At 37.8% G+C, this 19,169-nt stretch overlaps 1 long non-coding RNA gene across 1 annotated transcript; it reads right to left on the reverse strand.

The window, feature by feature from the left end:
* Positions 1 to 1,295: 1,295 nt before the first annotated feature.
* Positions 1,296 to 14,598, reverse strand: LOC106015149 (uncharacterized). Its single transcript, XR_001186970.4, has 3 exons — positions 14,433 to 14,598; positions 13,745 to 13,856; positions 1,296 to 1,427 (listed from the first exon to the last, which is right to left on the reverse strand). It is a non-coding gene; the product is annotated as an uncharacterized lncRNA (long non-coding RNA).
* Positions 14,599 to 19,169: the final 4,571 nt, after the last annotated feature.

Raw genomic sequence — 19,169 nt, forward strand, 5'->3', positions numbered from 1 at the left:
AATCCGTAAAGCAACCCATAGATATTCTAGTGTCAGCATAGTTAAAGTAAGAGATCCTAAACACATTTGTTCCCAAAGTATCAAGATATACGTGTGCTTATGTATATATTAGTTTAAGAGTAATTTTAAATCATTTAATCTTAAATTAGGGGACAAATTATTTTAATTTGTGCAACTCAAGATGTTGACTGCATATCCACAATCCTAGCAGTAAAGCGGTTACAGCACAAAATCATTTCACATAGGGCCACTGATTGGACGTGAAGTGGTAGGGATTCTTGCACCGTCCTGATTTCAGCTCTAGAGACCTGCAGTTGAAACATCAGTCTCAGTATCATTACTCCCTGCACCATCACAGTCCTACTGGAGTCATGGAAGCTTTAGGGAGAGGTAGAAACAACATCTAGGTAGCCTTTTTTTTTTTCTTTTTTTTTTTCCCTGCTGAGAAACACGGATACATTTTCTGATTTCCAGCTTTACTGGCACTATCTCCTCCAACACACAACAGGAGTTAGTGCCTCCAGCTACAATCAGAAGATACATGAGTATTCCCACTGGGGATTAGTCACTCTGCCCATGTTGAGGGGTGTGCAGGAAGCTGTGGCAGAGCAGTCCACATCTTCAATAGTCAACATCAAAAGATGTTGACTGACTAGCTAGGTCCTGAAGTCAAAGGAAGAGGGAGATGACATTTATTTGTTAGTGAGACAAGTGCTAGCAAACTCTTCCAGTAACCCCTAACAAAGGTAATCTTTGTTACAACCAGTATCAATACTATGCTTTTAAAATTTTCTGCAAAGCAAATTTATTCTGTTTTTGTGACGTCTTACAGAGCCTTCAGAAACCAGACTAGTGACCTGGAAAGCCTGCCAGTTTTTGCCTTAACGAAGGCTGCAAAATCAGGTTCATATTAGAAAATTAAAATAAAAATAAAGGAGACATAATATACAGCAATGGCCTCCTTCAGTTGTAACAACCTCTCTCATTTTTACCTTGCCTGCAAATTTGTGTGATAAAATAATCGTCATTTTTCATCATTATGTCTTTATATCTTTCATAAGAGAACCACTCTCCTTGTTATCTTTATTCACTGCTGTAAAGAAAAAAAAAAAAGATAATGTCCCTTACTTCATAAAACAATGCTGTTTTAAAGCTTTCATTTTAGAGCTAGCGTTAGGCCATGATGAATTGCTGAATGGTTGATTTCCTGACACTCTTTCTTACTAACCTTTCCTGACAGCTTCTGGATTGCTCTACCTGGTAATTTGCACTATAATAATGGCTACAGTGAGATGTCTCTTAACTATTTCCTTTATTTTTAACAAGATTCTTAACACCCTCTGTAGGTGACAAAATGCAATTACAGACGTGGAGTGTCCCCCCGAGGCCGGTTGCTCGCAGATGCCACCAGTACTTTAGTAGCACAACTGTTAAATGAAACGAAAACAAAGAATCAGATTCTCTAAACATCCAGTTCAAATAAAAATTTAATTAAAAGTTATGAAGGCGTTTTATTGATTAACAATCTTAGTAATTAAATAGTGTAGTTGACATTTTTTTTTGGGGGGGGGGGGGCGGGTGGATTTGTTCTTCCTTGGAGATCTCTAATTGTTGTATGGCTTTACATTTATTGATAACTCTGTTTGATGAATACAGATGCCACCTTTTATGGTAGTCGTTGACAGAGTAATCATATTGTGAGAAACACCAGGCTTATGTAGTAACAGCTGTTGCAGTTATACATGCTGATATCCATTGGGAAAATGTGTTTGCTGCTATCATGGGTACACAATAAATGGAAGGTGCAATAAAGCACAAGCTAACATTTTGAAAATCCTTACAACTCTAGGAACTTTATTGCAGATTACAAGCACTTTGATCTCTGTCCAGTACTTAAGTCTTAATTATCAGACTAATTGCACAGACTATGTTCATTTTCAGTGGTAATCCTTTCGTGATTAGCTTCTGTGTTCAATAACTGACTTATCCTTTAATTAAAAGGACTATTAACCTTAAGGCTGCTGCTGTGGCTTGGGATTAAACCTATACAGAGTTAATATTTAATATCATTGTAAAAGCCTTTGGTGAAAGGTATAGAATGAAAATATAGTGATTCCCTCCTTTACTGTAACTTGCTTTAGGAGAGAGCTTCATTATATATCAGCATAACATATTTTCCTTTGACATACTACTAGCTTAAATCCATTAAGTAAATGCAAGATATGTATGCACTTTGAGCCCTTTTCTCATTTACAGGCAGGGCATACTTGCACTGGATATTTCCCAAGTCATTCTAAACAGTCATGATCAGTGGCTGATCTGCAACATGCACACAGAGACAGGACAGAAGCAAGCTATAAAAAGGTCCTCCTTTTTACAACATTGAATTATTTTTTTGTATTAATGGACTAGGCAGTGTTATTTTTTGCTTATGTGGCAGTGAGGAGTTTATTTAGGAAAAGGAAAATGCTATGTGAAATATGCTATGGAGGAAAGGGTTCTATGGTTTTGCCAAGGGCCACTGCTGTCCAACAGTTTGGAAGACTAAGAAGCAAATCCGTAGTCATTGATGCCCAAGTGCATAGGCTGCCAAAAAGCCAGATGCTGCTGTGGGAATCACTGTGAATCTTCTAGTTTGGCATCTGGGTCCTGATATGAGCAGCCATGCCTAATGCCTGCCTGTGACTTAAGGTTCTACTGCTACATTGATGTCTTTCCTTTTGTTTTTATTAATTTATTTTAATAACACCTCCCATCTTTAATCTAGTCAAGTACTTCAGGCAGATTGATTGAAAAGCAAGCTAGGTGCAATGTCAAATATCTGCTGTCCTCAATAGCCTCAATGCATGGAATCTGTTGCTAACTCTACCTGGTCAAACTAGACTTGTTAAAGACTGTCTTCATCACTGAACTTGTTTGCTTACTTTGCATATGGTTTATTTGGGGTTAAGACTTAATTATTAACTAGTTTCCATTAATGAAAGCTAGTATCTATTAACCAGCTGCTCAATCCACTTACAAATTGAGTAGGAAAATGTATCATCTCCCACCCACATTTAAGGTAGTGACAATATGTCTATCATTTCAATGGGACTATTATTTCATTTTCAAAGGGAAAAACATTCTTATTTTTATGCGCACTGCTCGAAGAATATAAAACAATGTTCCCTGTGTACAAGAGTTTCCTCCAACATGTTACTTTCCCTGTATAACTCAAATGATATACATAGTAAGGGTGACCCAGCCACACTCTTTCCTGAATGGAGCAAAGATAAAAGCACTGTATTTGAAATCAATAGAGGTGACTTCTGGCCCATGATGGGAGTGCCTGGCTTCAGAGTTATTATATGGTGTTAAGTGCTGACAGTGCAATAGGATTTTCACAAGACATAAATACAATGAGGGATCTCCAAGCCTAGTGCTAGCCTGAGAAACGAGCCTGTTCAGGCTGCCTAGATAGAGCATGTTGGAGAAACACAGCCACAAACAAATATCTCTTGTCAGATATAGAATGAAAGGCTGAAGTACTTAGCATTAAAATATTTCCACACATGCTATTTTAAATACTTTAACTGAGAGCAACTCTGACTGAGTTCAGGAAGACAGGTATGGAGACTGGAATCATATTCTGGAAGTTATTAGCTTTCAGAAATTTGGGGATTACACCTTGCATTTAGCTATAGTACTCTGATGATTCATAGCAATTCCCTGTTTGGTCTTACCAGTCTTGTTAGCAATAAGACTAACAAGATGTTTACCATCTTCTGTATTAAAAAAAATAATTCATCGTCTCTTGCATAGTCACAGTTAGCAAATTTTTATCTGAAGGGTAAGGAAAAAATAATGGAAAACTCATGGAGAATTGAGACTCCTGAAATATTCACTTAACAGCTTGAGAAATAGGAACTAAACATGGAAGATAACTCTCCATTTTCACTGACTAGGGAAAAGATGAATCTGTCTACATTAAAGCTGGTCTCTCCAAAAACCCCTTGCTTTCTTCCTTGTTGCATATGTCATTGACATATAATACATTCATTTGAGCAGCTGTACAAAGATGTCTCTCAAGGAGATACCAACCTAGGTAGGGTGACTGTAGATACTGATAGATACTTCTGGTATCTTCAGAGCACCAGAAGCAGTAGGAGAAACATGGCATGGCACACTGTTATGAAGGCCATCACTAAGTCCGTATATTTCTGAGTGATGTTTAAGGTTACTATGTTCCATCCACTCCATTAGGATCAAAAAAAGTGGATAGAAATGGGCACGTCAACTTGACAGAAAGGTAGTCACAGATACCATCACAGGTATATATTTTGTAGAAATAGTTATATGAGTAGCAACTTTATCTTTTTCATTCTCACCACAGAGCATGATTACACAGTTACTCATTTCTGTGAGCTTTCATATCTCTAACCTGACATCCATTTAACTGTTTTAGTCACTGTACAGCTCTGTGCTAGTAAAGCTGGATAGTTATGAATCCAAAACCCCAATTCAGTATGGCACTAAGAATATGCTTATCTTTAAAAAGGAGTGTGTGTATATACTAAAACTCTGCTACAGGCCTAATAAAATTACTATAGCAAGTCAACATTAAAGTCTCAGGAGTACCAATGTATTTCAATTAAAAGTGAAAAACTACTATAATCTTATTAGAAGTTTAAAACCATTATGAAATACAGTTAGAGCATGTCAGAACCTACTATAATATACAAATTAAATAAAGGAATTAAAATGAGTGGAAAGGTTCCACACAGAAGTCAGGACTGAAGTTCAATCTAGAAAACATGAATAAACACATTTAAAACAGGAGGTATTTGTCACAAACAGGCTGTTTATCTACTGAATTTGGTAAATATTGGCTATTTAATAGCTCTAACTCCATGTTTTAATAGATGATAATCAGACATTTTCATCTAGATGCTTCCACAGCGAGGGTGGCTGGCTCCTGGGCAAACAGCCTTTTGTCACTGAATTCTGATCCCCAATTTTCAATGGCTGGGACGCAGTCTCCTCGTATGTACTAGAGCAGACAGTTGCCTATCATGTTGTTCCAGTTGCTGCCAGCTCTTTGCTAATTTGTACAATAATAAGCACCTATTTCCATCACTACTGGTAATCTTGTCATTTTTGTGATGTCATCAGTGCAAGTCAGAACAGAAAAGGTCAGTGGCACAATGATGTACTGTATATAAAATGAGCCATTAAGAGAAAAAAAATGGTTAGACATTTAAATGACCAAGCCTGCCAAGGCACAGGAAAATATATACTGAGATGGTCAGGATAGCTATATTTTGCAATTCCCATAATAAGTGAATAACTTCACCCCCACTGTGTTGGCCTAGAGCAGTACGGTGTGTACTGCACAAGACAGCCTCGAGCTATGCCTAGACAGACCAGAGGGAGTCTGGATAAATATATATTTAATGACTGACATTAAGCATATTTACTAAATCTTGTGAGTGTCCTGTATTCTGTCCTTTAATTTATCTAGTGTCTACACTATAGAAATATATACAATTTGAATATAGTGTGTAGATGTTTACCAACTTCTGTATTAAAAAAAAAAAAAAAAAAAGTGACCAAAACCAGCATAACAAAACCTTTTCATACCACAAATGAAGCAGGAGATAAAGTCAAAATTCAGACAAAGCATGACACTACCAAAACATCTGAAATGAAGTTCCTATGCCTATATAAAACACAGAGGGAGAAAGGGAGAGAAGAGGGAAAAAGGGACCCTGAGCTTCAGTGAGGGGCTCCTGCTGATTGACCAGGTAGTCCCACGTAGAACAAGAGAAACACCTCTTTGTCAGGTCTTACACATTGCTTAGGAACAGAGCAATCAAGTAATTCCTAGCATTACCAGCTACTTTTCCTTATTTTTTTCCTCCACCCTCCCTCTTCAAAAATGTGACTCAAGTCCTTCCAACCATCTTCAGAGTGCATCACCCTGCTCCACTCAGCCTACAGCTCTCTCTAAACAGAATCAGCAGCGTTTGGTATGCTTAACATATACAGGCATATCACCAGCAAGCATTTTAAGTTTGTGATAGTCACAGTTCTTTCTGGATTTCCATCAGAACTGCTTACAAAAGTAGCAATAAGATAAGGAGAATGCAGGAATTGAGTGGCCTCTGATAAATATTTCTCTCTGATTCATTGCTGCATTATTACAATATGCTTTTGCTGAAGTTAGGAAATGAAAGAACGAAAAGCACAGTTGTTCTACATCAAAACTGAAAGACAACAAGGAGTATGCTGTGTGTAGGAGCAAGCAGATGTTTGCTCTCACAGCTAACGGTGGCACAGCAAGGCAGCATACAGTACTGCCTGAAGACTATTGTGTCACCTACCATACTTCCCAGTATGTTGAGCACAGGCAAACACTGAGGTGATAAAATGACTAAATTATGCAGCTTATTAAAGACCAGAAAAGGCTGTGAGGTTGACAGGAACCTAACTGAATAGGAGATACACAACAGCAGATTAAAATCAGTGCTCACCAGTGGGAAGCAACAGATGCAGAGCAGTTCTTTGAGCATTGTGCTATTTAACACCGGTCACTTAGTGAACAACAAGCTGACTCTGTGTGATAAAAGCTAGGGGACTTCCTCCCCATGTGCCTCTTAACCACACACTCTGAAACTCTAGGCTTTGGCATCTCCTGTAAGTGGGGTATCAGAAAACTGGTTCCTTTCAACAACCCAATCTCTCCCCCACCATTCTTCAAGTTAAACATAACTGTTTTCATATCACCATTTGCATTTTCTATTTAAGATGTGGGGAAGTCATATGATTTTTATGAAGACTACAACACCAGTCTATTCGTATTGTATTTTTAGAGACATTGTATTGATTGAAAGAGAATTGGCTAACCTGAGATGTAAACAATGACTGGCATTGGCCTTAACCCATGTGGTTAATATCACTGATTTGTCATGCTGAGTGATGTGAGAAGAGAAACGATTGGTTGTTGATTATTGAACAGCTCAACACAGGGCACATTTGGCATGTCAGACGAGAGGCTATTCTAATGAGCTAGAGCTGCTGCCAATTACTTAAGAACCAGTGCCTCCTCTACAAGCTATTTCGTACATCTTCAAAATGTTTAACTAAATTCCAGCTCAGTAACAGATTGCAAATAAGATGGTTAGACTCAAGAACCTGTGCATACATATTCCTTTAGCAGGCAGGTGCACATGAGATGATGCTAATGGAGCCTTTCATTCTCTGGTGATAAGTAATTAACATATAGCACAGCAGTCAGTTTAAGAAATGTTCAGTTCTTTGTGGAATCTGACAGACCTGTGTAATTGAAACATTCCCTCGTACTTTTTATTTATTGGATTCAGGAAAAAAAATATCAGTATTGAAAACTATTAGAAGAACAAACTCTAGGAAGACAAACTCTAGGAGGAGACCTCTGATTTTGCATGGCCTGCTGTAATGACACTCCTAAATACCTAAAGCTTTGGCCTGAAAGAAAGAAAAATATGACAACCAGTCATAGAAGGCATAAATATTTCAGATACATCAGGACAGAGCCCACTAATCATAAATATCAGCTAAAACTTCTATTTTTATTTTTTTCCCCTCCATGGATGTGTGATCAAATTCCTCTTTTTTTTTTTTTTTTCCAGTAACATAGACATTATCTTTGTTCAGATTTTCATAGTCCTATCATAAAAAACGAACAATACTCTGGCCATGTCCATTCAACTACTGAACTGCCTCTGCTTAGGGCATACACAAGGACACCTGATTTAGAGTAAAGCTTTGACTACTTAAGTGTTCTTCATTTTAGTGCTTTTACATTACAGAATTAAAATACTTGTCCCAGAAACTCTAGAAGCTCCTTTCTACGTAGTTTTAGTATGCTATCCAGAAAGCCAGACATAACAGAAAATAAAGATGTCTTCCTTCAATTTGAGATACTTTTTAGTTTAAATTCTTCCTATAGCAACTACATTGTTTTCCACTTAAAAGTGTATATAGAATTGAACTGTAAATTGAATGTTGAAAAAGTGAGAGCTTTTATGAGCCAGATGGATTTCAATAGGCTCTGTGACCATGAAATTAAAGGTACGTCAGTATTGTTTCTGGTTTAGGCACATGTGCAAAACAGCATGCATGCTATGTGCTAACATGTACAAGAAAATGCATATTGAATGCCTCTCTCCTTTGATTAGATCAAATGTGTTTTACAACTGGAAGCCTATTTTAGTTAACTCCCACTGCAAGCAAGTATTAGGTAGCAATTTTAGGTACTCTAACACCATCATTATTGTTATTAAAATTAATCATCCCTCCCTCCCCCAGATACTTGGCATATGAAAAACTCTTAAAAACCATGTTTGTAATAATTTGTTTTGGATTCTGTAGCTGAAGCACCTTTATATTTTTCCTCATGAAATATTTGCTGCCTCCAATCACCTGGGGAACATTACCTTGATGAAGCCACTGAAATATGCTCCATCAGTCTCAAAGGGTTTTCCTAGCCTACTTTTCACCCCTTCTTGCCAATTAAGCTGCCACATTATGTATGATAGTGAGGGTCACTTGTTTTTTCAAGTGATATTCTGAATTGGTGAAGATGACAGAAGCATACTGGCCTAGTGAATAATTAGAGTGGATCTTAGAGCCCCAAACCCCCATCTTGCACTGCCACATGCTAACTATTTTTAACCTCAGCTCATCTCCTCTAGCATGATACATGTGTTTTTGCCAGGAAAAACTATTGCAGTATTCTGTACTGGGTGTCTGTATTTTATATTAAGCAGTTAACAGATAAAATAACTAAAGAGATGTTGAAAAAATAAAAAAATTGAAGAAAAATATATATATGCGCAATACAAGGCTTACTTCCATGAATGAGACACAACATTGTTCTCGGACCATATAACATTCATGACTCTGTATTTTGCAAATATCTAAGCAATTCTTCATTAATTCACTTTGAATTCACGTATACATCAGTTTATAGACAAGGTTAAAAAAAAAAGAAAAGAAAAAGAATTCTTTATGTTATAAGACCAAGAAGTGCTACTCCATAGTTCTAAAGCAGTAGTCTCCATTGTAGTCAATGAACATTTTATACCTGATGATATATTTCAATCAGAATTTCTGTACAGTCTTGCTACTGCACAATCTCCAAATAACCACAGGAGGCACAGAATATAACACGATTTAGTAGTTTCATGCAGAGACAAATATTTGTGATTCTAAGTCAGCCTTTCCAAAAGGAAGACACTTATCTTAAGTGTTCAGGATTAATCCACTGCCTAAGACATTTAACAAACAGGCTTAAAGGGAAAGTTACTGACATTGGATGAAGGTTTTAGTGAAAGAGCAGAGATGCCTTGGCTTGGCTAGCTTCTCTCATATAGCTATTAACAAATTTTACTGCAGTAGTGATCACCAGAAACAAAGGAGCTAACAGGACAGTAATGAAGGGCTGAGTAGTGACCTTTCTGCCTCCTTCCTCTCATTGTTCAGGTTGGAACAATGATGCATATTTTGACCAAATTCCTCAGCTGAGCTCTAATTGTGGACAGGGTGCAAGAACTAGAAGATTTGCCATTTGGAACTTGTAAAAACAAAATTAAAAAAAAGATTCATTCTTCAGGGAGTACTCAAGAGGTCATCTCCTTTTAAAATGTAACCACACAATTGTATAAGTTCTCCAACCTCACACTTTCTGTTGCTCTGTCTTGCTTAACCTCAAAAAAACTCTTCCAGCTACAAGAAAATGCTGCCTTCTTACCGCCACTGGAAACAGTGCTATTCACTACTTGCACAAATGGCTGAGAAGTAGATGCCCCAGATTGCAAACAGAGATTCTGGGCAGTTTACAGCAGAATTACAATTTAGACCATAGTCTGTGCCTGTTCCAAGCTATTGAGAGCTACACCAACTCACCCAGCTCCAAATACGCAGACAACAAGATCCTCTCAGCCTTAACAGCATAGTACACCTTATATTTCAGTGAGTTTTTCCTTTCCCCTGCAGCATGAAAGTTTTTTGGCTCAACATCCTTCTAATCAGGACATTTCAGAAGTGTTTTCTATGCAGCACTTCACCTTCTCTACCAAGGATTGCAGTTAGCAATTTTGTTTCCCTCTGTCTTACTTCATACAATTTGCTGAAAAAAGAGTGGCAGCAATACAAAAATTGAGTGCAGACCAAAAATAAAGGAAAAAACACAAGAATCCCACATCAGTGTACATATGCTGGTCCTTTAAGATATTCTGAAACAGCATAGGAAGGGCAGTAGCAAGCAGGTAACTTGGATATAATGTTTATTTTAGAGTTAGTGATAAATCACTGTGAGATAATAATGGGAGCATATGTCTCCAACAGCTTTTCAGAAAAGGTGTTCTATTCTAAATGTAAACTAGTGGACCAAAGAGATAGTGAAGATTTATTTCCTCTTTCCTGGCAGAAATAGATTTCTTTCCTTAGCATATTAATGATGATGCATTAAAAATGTTTACAAAATACCATCACTTGAAATTATGAAATGAATGTAATTAAATCACCTACAAGCCCTTAGGGCTGTGAACACCAGCTTAAGCATTAGTGAGACAGATTGCAAGCTAGGATTCTGGTTGTTTCTCTCATGCTGGGGAGAAATGGAAATAGAATTGCGACTGATAGCCCTACCACTGCACAGAATGTAACACTGGAGCACAGCAGAGAGGAAAATTCCCAGTGATAGCTAGCACCAACTGGAAGTCCTGCCAACAAGAACAGCACTGCCAATTTGTATCTCTGACCAAGGTTATCCAGGAGAACATTTGCCATCATCTATTTTTCAAGCAGCTTACTTCAGAGTTGCTATGGCTGGGCTGAAAATGGCCTTGGGTGAAAAAGAAACAAAACCAAACCAGAGTGGCAGACCTAAAACGGATCTTTGCCTGAAAAATAAATTTTCCTAAGGAATGGTATCACCTTAGCGTACAGTTATCCTGAGGATGGGACCAAGCTCTTCCAGTAAGCCTGTGAGACCAGACTGATGGGTACCTGCATTTGCAGTCACCCCTCTCTAAGGCTCCAGTGAGTTATATTGGTAGCTGGACATTTAACAACTAGGCTCCATCACCTAAACAAACAAACAAACAAACAACCCAAAACACACACACAAAAACAAAACAAACAAAAAAAAAAAGAAAAAAAAAAAAACACAAAACACCACACCACCAAAAACAAACAAAAAAACAGTTCAGCCACCCCCTTTATTCTACAGCTTTGAGGTAGGTTGTCCTCATCCATGTTAAAAGCTTGAAGTTAACCCTGGCAGAGCAGCTCACCTGGTAAAAGATAGGGCACAGACATCATAGGCCCTTTATTTTAAGCTTCCACTGTCTCCAGATCTGCTGCAGCCCATGCAGCATATTCTACAAAACTCAAGTAGCTTTTGATGATTGAGAAGGGGTAAAGCATCTAATTTTCATTCTAGACTTTCAACTGTTCCATTCCTCCTTGGATCTAGAAGCGTGACCAAGAGTGCATGCCTCATGTTCAGTCTGGTCAATATTTTAGCTCAGAAGCTAAAAAAAACACATGGAAATCGGGAAAGAGAAATTGTTTGTACATGATAAATCTATTTCTCTACTGTGTGCAGAAATAGTCTCACTTATAGCACCTTTTTAAAAAAAAAAAAATCTTATAGTATATGTTTTGATCAGAGAAACATCTGGCTCAAGCAGTCCATTTGCTGCTTAATTTAAGAGAGAAAAAAAAATGTGAAATATTGAGTCCATCTTTTTTTTTTTTAAAAAATAAATTATATATACATGAATTCTTACAGGCATGACCTATGCTAGGACATCTCTGCCAAACTGTGCAGTAGACAACATTTAGAGAATATCTGATTCCCTACAAAACCTGGATTAAGTTTTCTACAAAATTATTGAAGAGCATGGTCTCACAGTTAATACAGTTGCATGTGACATACTCCATTCTCAGTTTGCTGGTAATCTCAGCAACAATGCAAATGACTCATTGAAAAACAAAATTTCACAAGTAAACAAAAATTTTTGTTCATCACTTTTCAGTTTTTCCAGGTCAGAAACCATGCAGATTCCAAAGGTGTTAGATATATGTACAGTTTGAGCCAAAAGATTTGCAAGAAGAGCAGGAAGTGCCAGGAATAGGAAGTCTTGAGGTTAAATTTGAGCTTTTGGTATGTGTTTATTGTATTCTCCTCAATAAGTCTCTTCATTTTTTCATTGTACTCTCACGCGTAAACAGAAAAATAATCCTCATGAACACATACTTCAGAAGTATCTTGCAGCTTAAATAATTGATGCTCCAGCAGTACTTTAAAGAGTTTAAGTCTTTCCAAAGGTTTGCTTAGAGAGAAGTACTCCACATTTTCTGAGAATGACATTTCTGAAGTGTTCAAAAATTAATTCAGATTTGATCTCCCTTCTATTAGCCTATCCACATATATAGTTTAAAGGCAATTTTGAAGCTGAACACATTAACAACAGCCACCGGTAACTCTATAAAACTCCTATGGCAGTCTTTATAAGCACTTGCCCCAGTTCCTTAGGAAACATCCACCCAGTAGGATTGGGGTTCTGCTTAGAAGTTATGTGAAATAATGTAGTGAAAGATTCTATTATATAGGACACATCCAAAAAGGATCAGATTTACAGTATGAATATAATAGCAGTAATAAGTTGTAATGCTCTAAAATCCCTATGACAATGATTCCTTATTCAGTTCAGGTGAACATCATGCAGACTGACAATTGCTCACACAACAAATGGCAAGGATAAAAGTGACACCGAACCTTCATCGTGGTTCCTTGGAACCATCCATCCAGTGATATTAGGGAGTCACACAAGGCGTATGTAAGAAAGCATCATGAAATGTTACAATATAAGGTTCTACTACATGGCACAGGCTGAGAAAGAGTGAAGTTTACCATATGTACATCACCAACTTCCAGCTGTATACACTAACTTCAGGAGAATGTGAACAGCTAAGTGCTATAGGCAAACACTAAATACATAGAGCATAGATATCTACATAGGAGTTTCATCGTGTGTAATATACCTTTCCATAGCCAGTGTTCATCAAACTGGTAACATCTTCCTGTTCTTGAAGAAGAGGTTTCAAGTACCCTTTCCACCTTCCCACAAGCTCTAGGGGCCGTGTCCATGCACTGACAAACCTTGGACTGATATTACCCATGGTCACCAATAAAATGGGCATTTCAGTGTTTTACACCATGCTTTTTCTAAACTTAGTTTTTAAGCTACAATTCCCTGTACACTTTACTGCTTTCCAACATGGACTGTCAGGGTCTTCACCAGGCACTACATGATGCCAGTGTGCACATACCAAACTGCAGAGGCAACCAGAGAAACACAACCAAAGGGTGCATACGTGACAAACTGAAAGCCATCTCCTCTTATTTGAGGAAAGAATGGGCATATTCTAATTAGGAACCACACCTTCTAGGCTCAGAGCTTTCTATCCTTGTAATCAGTGCCAGGTTTTATTAAGTTTGTGAAAACTGCTGAGACACAGGAGATGCATCACAGATTCTACAGCTGCTGGTACAACGTAGCTCCCATCTGAAGTTATTACTGTAAGGCAGAACATCCAAGAAGTATTGAACTTCATAGAAGCAACTGTATCTTAAGCCAGTATTACAACTTATGCATTAGATATGCTACTACGAAGACAAAGGATGAACACTTCAAAAGACCCAGCATCTTACCTTACACTGCTCTTCTTGAATGCACAAGAAGGCCTTTCAACGTGTATGGGCATATCTAGCTCAGTGATGAAGCCCAGGATGTAGTTGCTTTTGGCCACTTATCACCACCTTCCTGAAATGTTTTTACACTTAATTAAAGGCAACGTCAAACCCTGGAGCTCTCCTTTTTACCGGGGGCAACCAGTTGGTGTTGTACTGAGAGCGAGTCCCAAAGGGCACTTTTCAATTAATAGGGGCACTTGCCACAGCACTGCTAAAGGGATGGCTTTTGCTTAATAATGAATGCATCAGCCTACAGCTAGTGAAAAGAGAGTGAGATTAACACTAGTATTTAAGAGGTTTCTCACATAAGCAGCCAAATTAAGGAGGAAAAAAATCACTTGGTTGCTTTATCAGTTCAGTGCTCTCCTTTAATCATTGTTTGAAGTCCATCTTTTTAAATCTTTTTTTTTTTTTTTCTTAACCTTTGTGGGTTGCAGGAGTACTACATGCTGTTAATAATAGCCCTATGTTGATTTTCTGTGTTACAACAGTAGCATCTTTTCCTTTAGTATTCTTTTAAAATATAACGTTAGGGTAAGTTTCTCTTAATTATACAGCTAGCTTTAGCAAGACTATAAGAAATTTTAAAAAGGATGAAAAGAATATAGGATAACTTGTGGAATTAAACAACAAAAAACACCCTTACCAATCTTAGTCCTCAATAAATAAAATGCTTTCAGACTCTTCCAGGCATGTTAGAAACATTTAAAAGCACTTCCCAAAACTCCTGAAAAGTACACATCTTCTGTCAACTCAACACTGCACATACTGAGCAGGAGAAACTCCCTGTTACTCCTTCACTTATCTCAAGGTGTAAATGGAAAGGTGCTGTGTCTGAAGTCAGGTGGCAGCACTTAACCTCTAAGACAGCTCCTCCCAAGACCAGGTTTTACCTCCATCTCCATGGAACCAGTACAAAACCTCAGTGCATCAGGTTCTAGGGAGTGACCTCAAATACTCATGTCTGTCACTTATTCAAAGGCATGTGACAAAATTAAGAGCTAAGTTCTGTTGATACTCAAACTGAAAATGGAGGTAGTTGCTCAAGGCCTAGTCTTTCTGTCCTGTAGTGGTAAGGTGATCCAGCTGATTACACCAGAAGAAAGCCACAACTTTATGGTCTCTGAGCCAAGTCTTGAACAGACTATGGAAAAAATTAGCTTAGCTGCTCCAAAATGGAAAGAGATCCCCTTGCAGCAAGGCAAATGGAGTTGATTTCAGATCAAACAGCTCAACGTTTATGGGTCAGACCCCTCTGAAGGAAGTTAGGACACCCACTCAGGGTGCAAGCACTGAACTGTGCACTTCCCTGAGGTGGCTAGTTTCTTGCAATCTGTGTTTCCCAGGCTGTAGTGATACAGCTTTGGCAGCTCTAGAATTGCAGGACTCAGCCCTAAAACCAAGGTATAATATCTATGGTAGCTCAGTCCAACATAAGCTAGCTGTTGCTGGAAGTCATTCCCTTTCCATCTCTGTATGGCAGGAAACATTTGGACATCTCATCCCCTCCACGTAAAGCCAGTGGGGAGGCCTGGTGGGCCAAGTACCTCAGGGCTCTGTGCAGCTTTCCTGCTCTGAGCATTTTTTGTTCTGCTTTGAAGGTCATGTGTATTTTTTTCTTGGAGTGTGTACCAGAAATTAGACATTACTTCTACAAATGCAATGTCGAACCACCGGACAATAGTTATCTCCTTTAGAGAATATAAATAGTCCATTTGGAATAGAATAGAAGCAGCAGCAAACAGTTCATCTCAGAACAACCTTACAGTGATGGTTAGGTGCTTTCCTGGAAAACATTCTTGAGTGCCAATAAGGGAATGTAACAATCTCGTGAGAATTTTAGCTACTGGTCTACAGGATTTATAAATAAATAAATAAAAGCGTTCCTCCTCCATTTTGTGACTTCAAAATGAGAAACACGGCCAGTCAGAAGTATAAGAATATTTAAAAACAATCCACAAAGTGTTTCAGGTCAACCGAAAAAGCTATTTTAAAAATAAAATAATTTACAAGGCTATAAAAATGTACCCTATCCTTTGTGAGTGACATGAAATAAATCTATAGTTCGTATATATCAAGCTTTGGAGATGTTATAGAGGGGGTGTTTTTAAGCAGGCATGTGTATCTTCTGAACATTTGGATATATATTTTTGATCACAGTTGTACCTTTTTCATTTTGTGTTCCAACACTCCTTTGAGGCTACTCATGTACCATACTGGCTTGAAGTGGTACATCTGTTCCTTCATTATGCTCTGCTCAGGTCTTTAAATACCTGGAGCAAACCCCAGACTCCAGATTTACCTGCTATTTTAATATAGCTGAACTATCTCTTCTCTACTTGGCAGTCAGTGTTATTGCACAGACTGTATAGTTGAAGATCATAAATTTTTCTTTGTGCCCAATAAATGCACTCTTTCAATAGGTTAATGCTTCTATCCTGCAATTATTTCAAACAGGTGGGCACTCTGACACTTGCCATTAGCCAGTCCGCAACACACAAATGTATTGATCAAGTCAAAGATGCACTTCTGACTTGTGCTAATCAATGTATCAGTTCTCCAAGGGTTTTTACAGTGTAATGAGGAGGAAATATAAACACTACTGCTAAGTTTCTCTCTCTTCAGGGAGCAACTGAGTGCACATATAGAAGAGCTGATGTACTGATTCACAGCAAAATAAAATGACATCTCCAGATAAAATTTTAATCTTAAGTATGTAGGTAAAGTTTTGAGGAAGATTGATAGGTAAAGTTGCATAGTTTGCAGAATTAGAGCACTTAATATACAGCTATGGAGCTATTGTGCAATTGTACCTTTTGTTGTGAGTTTTCCAGAGTTAACTAGAGCTTGACCTGCCTTTAGGTGCCCCAAGGAAGCCACATGATGTGACACGGAGCATTTTTGATGAGGAATTAGTAGTTTCTGTCCCACTAAGCTAGGGCCAAACACATTCCTTAGGGTGTTCTTGGAATTTTTGCTTTTGGAGGTGATATTCTGAAAGTCCCTGTCAGTGGATGGTCTTTAATTTACCATGCTTCAACCTTCAGTCTTGGAGTTGCAGCTCTATGTTGACAGTGCCAAGCAATAGCCACGCATTTTCTGTTAGTCCAAAACTGTTTACAAAAATGAACAAATGCATTCTGTGCACACAGTCACTGAGGTAAAGCTTGCCGAATGCTGGCATAATAAATATATTGCATTCAAATTCAGTTAAGGTTGAGGATCTCTTTTTCACATGAAATTTGTTGAACCTTTCTCTACTGGATCTTTCATTAAATAATCAGAGAATAATACATCTTCTCTGCAGTCAGTGATATCATTTGCCACCCTCAGTAAAGTTTTGTGTTGTCTCTGACAAGGCAACGGATAAGGTGTCAGATAAAGGGCATTAACAAGCTGCAGTTAGGATTCTGGGTCAGTACAAATCAGCGTTAACCCCAAGGTCACGAACAGTATCTGAGGTTACCTGAGGTTTAGGTAGCACAACAAAAATGATGCAGAGAAAAAAAGTATAAAATCTTTTGCTTGCAGTAAACCAGTTTACTTGAAATAAATGAGGAAAGAAATAGTATACTCTGATCAATCCCTCCAGTTTTTACTGTATTCCCATAGCTACCTTCAGCCCCTAATGACAGGATGGGAGTCTATAACTTTTTCTTCTGGATCTCAAAGTACATACACCAAATCCAAATGCTAGGCTCTTTTATGTCTTTAAACCAAATATACCTGAATCAGTCATTTATATAATGTCTCTTGAAACAAGAACTCTTACTGAAGCTTCATGCAAATATATAGCTAAATGCTATCACCAGCTGACCCATTTCCCATTGTCTACTATATATCAGGGACAAAACTCCTTTTGAGAGGCACAAATGCAACCTAGGAATTCTTAATCCCAAAATTCAATGTGTAATCCACTGGCACAGCGTGTGTCATATATTTTAATGCCCAGTGTACATGGATACAAGTGTACAACTGCAAGCAGTTAATGGGTTTACTCTTTTAATGGAGGAAGTCTTGGCTGCTAATCTGAAGACCCTGGGTTCAAGCCCTACTGATGACCCAACTTAAATTATTGTTTTATTAAGTAAAGACTTAAATATGACTGATATAATTTAAGCTATTTAATCTTCTATTATAGAATGATTAAGATTCATCCATCTGTTCTATAATCAAAGATTAATAAAGTTATGAAGCTAATAGTATAACAAGTGTTTTTGCTAATCCCAAATTGTTGGGATAGTTCTCATCTGGGAGCAGTGAGGGACACAGCAGGAGGAACAGTCCATCTCTATTAGGAGTGATTAGTATAACTTTAAGCTATAATTACTTGGATACATTCACACAGGAGACTGCTACCCAGCCATTAAGTATCCTTAAGAGGATGATCTTCTCTACCAAAAGGTCCAGCAGTTTTTCTGATAGTTGAGAAGTTTATCTCCACTAAGTGCCTGAATGGTGACTCAGTGATTCATATGAATGACAGGTGGTTTTTGTTTGTTTGTTTTTTAAAGTGGCTGACAATATAAAAATAAAATAAATAAATAAATAAAAGTTTCTATATCATCTTTCTATGCTCATTCTTCTAAGGGGATATCCATTAGTTAAATGGCAGGAGGGTTTTACCAAGCTGAAGGCACCTTGGGTAGCCTACTATCTCCATACTAGTCCTGCAGAATCAATACTTTCTTTGGCTATTTGACGTTGTCACTTCTTCAAACATCTAGAAAGAAACCAGTGAAAAAAATATGAAATCCCATGGGAATGTTTTCTACCCTAGAGCCATGGTATACAGTAAGAGACATTCTCAGGTGCCTGCCAAGAACAGCTCTGGGCAGTACAGGTCTGGCAGCTCATGAGTATCTATGAATAAAAACAGCGACACAGATAGTTTGCCTAAGCATTCTCAAAAAGTACACTGAAATCTAGAAGTCAAGAAAGCCCTATTCTCCCTGCCTTAAAGGTAGACAAGTAGAGGATCCCAAAGGTAGAACTAGTAACTCAAGAATTGCATTTATGAGACAAGGCAGATTGAAAGGCTTCAGAAAATTAATACCAGTCAGTGCACAGATGGAAGATTTTTTGCAATCCTTTTAGGATACTTTTTACTGGTCAGTTTTTATTTCTGATAGGAGCTGAAGACAGCACCTAAGCAAAAGATTCTTCTGCTATTTAACCAAACTGCTAAATTAAGAGAAATTTCACTGAGAGTGCTTTGAAGCCAGTTCTGTAATATCAGAAATAATCATGTCATTGTAACTGATCCATCTGAAAATTGTGCGTGTTTCCCGTACTCTTTCTTCCTCCCTTTGCAAAATGTTGTTTAAAAACTCAGATTTCTAGTGAATTGCATGGACCTTCTAACTTCCTATTTGAATTTAAC

The sequence above is a fragment of the Anas platyrhynchos genome, chromosome 7, assembly GCF_047663525.1.
Source record: "Anas platyrhynchos isolate ZD024472 breed Pekin duck chromosome 7, IASCAAS_PekinDuck_T2T, whole genome shotgun sequence".
In the NCBI taxonomy this organism is placed as follows: domain Eukaryota; kingdom Metazoa; phylum Chordata; class Aves; order Anseriformes; family Anatidae; genus Anas; species Anas platyrhynchos.